The sequence below is a fragment of the Scyliorhinus torazame genome, chromosome 12 (assembly GCF_047496885.1).
Source record: "Scyliorhinus torazame isolate Kashiwa2021f chromosome 12, sScyTor2.1, whole genome shotgun sequence".
In the NCBI taxonomy this organism is placed as follows: domain Eukaryota; kingdom Metazoa; phylum Chordata; class Chondrichthyes; order Carcharhiniformes; family Scyliorhinidae; genus Scyliorhinus; species Scyliorhinus torazame.
Genome location: NC_092718.1, coordinates 64,311,958 through 64,315,183, shown reverse-complemented (window position 1 = coordinate 64,315,183; position 3,226 = coordinate 64,311,958). Strand labels below are relative to the sequence as shown.

Genomic DNA, 3,226 nt, shown 5'->3' with positions numbered 1-3,226 from the left:
ATCATTAATAACTGTCATATCAGTATCCAATTAAAAAGAGCAACATTATTGGTGTCTCCGGTGCAAATTGGCAACAGGAATATAAAAGCTGACTATAAACACTTCTACATGAAGAGAAAAAGATTGTTGAAGACAAATGTAGGTCTCTTACAGACAGAAACAGGGAAATTTATAACGGGGAACAAAGAAATAGCTGACCAAATGCGTACATACCTTGGTTTGTCTTCACAAATGAGGGCACAAATAAAATACCAGAAATGTTGGGGAACAGAAGGTTTAGTCAGAGGGAGGAACTGAAGGAGTAGTGAAATGGTGTTGGAGAAATTGATGGGATTGAAGGCCGACAACTCCCCAGGGCCAGAAAATCAACATCCCAGAGTACTTAAGGACGTAGCCCTGGAAATTGTGGTTGCATTGGTGGTCATCTTCCAAGATTTTAAAGACTCTAGAACAGTTAGTACAGATTGGGGCATAGCTAATGTAACCTCACTATTTATAAAGGAAGGTAGAGAGAAAATCAAATTATAGACCGTCAGCCTGACGTCTGTCGTGGGGAAAATGCTAGTGTCCATTATTTAATAGCTGAACACTTGGAAAACAGTGGCAGGATTGAACAGAGTCAGTATGGATTTACAAAGGGAAAACCATGCTTGACAAGTTACTGGAATTCTTTGAGGATGGAACTGGTAGAGTTGATGAGGGGGAACCAGTGGATGTGGTTTATTTGGACTTTCAGAAGGTTTTCAACAAAGTTGAAGTCACACTGTTGATCCAACAGTGAACAAAGTGAACAAAGTTCACACTAAGAGATTAGTGTGTAAAATTAAAGCGGATGGGATTGGGGTTAGTGTATTGAGATGGATAGAAAACTGATTGGCAGACAGGAAACAAAGAGTAGGAATAGATGGGTCTTTTTCCAAATGGCAGGCAGTGACTAGTGGATACCGCAAGGATCAGTACTAGGACCCCAGCTATTCACAATATATATATTAATAATTTAGATGAGGGAACTAAATGTAATATATCCAAATTTGCAGATGACACAAAGCTAGGTGTGAGGAGGATGCAGAGATGCTTCAGAGTGAATTGGACAAGTTGAGTGGAAAAATGTATGGCATATGCAGTATAATGTGGATAAATGTGAGGTTAACCATTTTGTAATGAAAACAGGAAGGCAGGTTATTATCTGAATGGCTATAGATTGAGGGACGGAAATGTGCAACAACACCTGGGTATCCTCGTACACCAGTTATAGAAGGTAAGCATGCAGGTGCAACAGGTGGTGAAGAAGGCAAAATGGTATGTTGGCCTTCATAGTGAGAGGATTCAAGTGCACGAGCAGGAATGTCTTGCTGCAGTCAAACAGGGCTGGTGAGACCATAACTGGAATATTGTGTGCAGTTTTGGTCTCCTTACCTGAAGAAGAATGTTCTTGCTCTGGGGGGAGTGCTCAAAACCTGGAGTGAATCGAAAAACCTAATTATCTCCGACATGGTTTTGGATTTACAATTCCCCCCCCCCCCGGCCCGCCCCACCCCCCTCATCCCGGTGGGTACAGACATGATGGACCAAAAAGCCTGTTTCTGCACTGTAGAGATTCTATGGAAATGACAGGATGGAGGATCTGCTGGTGATAGAGTGATGTTTATTCACAAGTGATTTTCCCAGTGGACCTGTCTTACTTAATCCCTCTGCTTATCCGTGCCCGCTAGATGCCGGCAGTTTGTTACTCTTCCTAATTCTCCCGCTACATCTAAATGTTTCTCCAAGATCCAAAGATCCACAGCTGAGGCTGATGCAGTTTTCTGCCTTCCACACCCTGTTTCCGGAGATGACTTTGGCGGGTGTCCCCTGGGGGGACGGGGGTGCTGGTACTTGAGGGTGCCGGCATATCTTTGAGCAGCACTCGTGTTGCAGTGCTGCCCTCCTTCGTGTGCGGGGCTGGAGGTAGGTCATTCACAGCGAGGGAGTTGCCAGTTAGGCTAGACAACCCCTTGGGTGGAGGACCCCAGGCTGCATTCCTGCCGATCCTCTTCCCTTTGCGTGCTCCTCCATGGGATAGAAGGGCAGCTGGAGTGAGATCCAGAAGCCCCGCCATCCTCTGGCGCAGACGCTCATGGATTCCCGCTAGTGCCTGCAGTGTTGTCAGTTAAAGCCCTGCACCATGAAACTGAAACTCATGCCCTCAGCCATGGAGGTCTTGACTGAGTCATGGAGTGGTCAACCCCTGCACCTCTTGCACCAAGGTCTCCATTCTGGATGCCACCCTCAGTGTTGACCTCGTTGCGTTGGAGTGAAGGCACCATCTCCTCGGACAGAAGGCAATGAGACTCCTCCAGCCGGCTTGGCAGTCCGAGGGGAGATGCTGTCATCCCTTCCTGATGCTTGCGACTCTGCCTTTTCAGTTCTCTGGCATCCTTCTGAGTGCCGGATCCCTGGGACGTCCTTGCCTCCACCAGCTGTGGATCTTCAATTGTGAGGTGCTCACGGGTGAGTGAACCAGAAGCCTGCCTACTACTACTTGGTGGAGGGTATGGGTGATAGATGGTCTCGAAGAAGCCTCCCTCAGATCTGTTCTGGTCTGTGGTTTGCAGGGACTCAAGAATGGTCCGGGTTGCTCGTTTGATTGCCTGCAAGGGAAGGGAGATGGCATGAGTTCACCATAGGGAATAAATGATGGGAGATGTTATTCACAAGAGGAATGATTGTTACTCCTGAGGGTTCTCACTTTTGCTTGCTGCTCCCACATCACTTTCAGCACAGGCGTGGCCATGCTCCTCCCTGGCCAGCTCAAGGGCTCTTTCCTCCTGTAGGGTGAGAGTGTGGAACTTCTGCATCACTCCAGGTGGCTGTACCTTCTCACGCCAGTTGTACCGGATTTTGTCCTGCAGGCATACGGATGGGAGAAGAGTGTAAGGAGGAGTCGTACCAGTTCAGATGGTTGAGTGGCATGTGTGGGACTTGAGCGGGAGTAGGAATGTGAGAAACTGAGTTGAGACTGGGGCACTACAGTGGTTGGCTGGTTAGGGGATTGTGGGGGGGGGGGGGGGGGGGAAAGAGGGCCTCGTGACAGGCGGTAAGGTAAAGTCGCCATAGGCCCAGGTGACCACTAGATGCTTTCCCCTTAGAGGGGGAGAACTGACTGGTGGTGATTTAACCTGAGTATCACTGCACCTCAGGCGAGGGGCAAGGTCGTGAAGGCGGGGCCTTCATGAAAATCATCAGC

At 48.3% G+C, this 3,226-nt stretch overlaps 1 long non-coding RNA gene across 1 annotated transcript; it reads right to left on the bottom strand.

Annotated features, from left to right (window-relative positions):
* Positions 1 to 1,628: 1,628 nt before the first annotated feature.
* LOC140387188 (uncharacterized) lies at positions 1,629 to 2,876 on the bottom strand. Its single transcript, XR_011933775.1, has 2 exons — positions 2,729 to 2,876; positions 1,629 to 2,630 (listed from the first exon to the last, which is right to left on the bottom strand). It is a non-coding gene; the product is annotated as an uncharacterized lncRNA (long non-coding RNA).
* Positions 2,877 to 3,226: the final 350 nt, after the last annotated feature.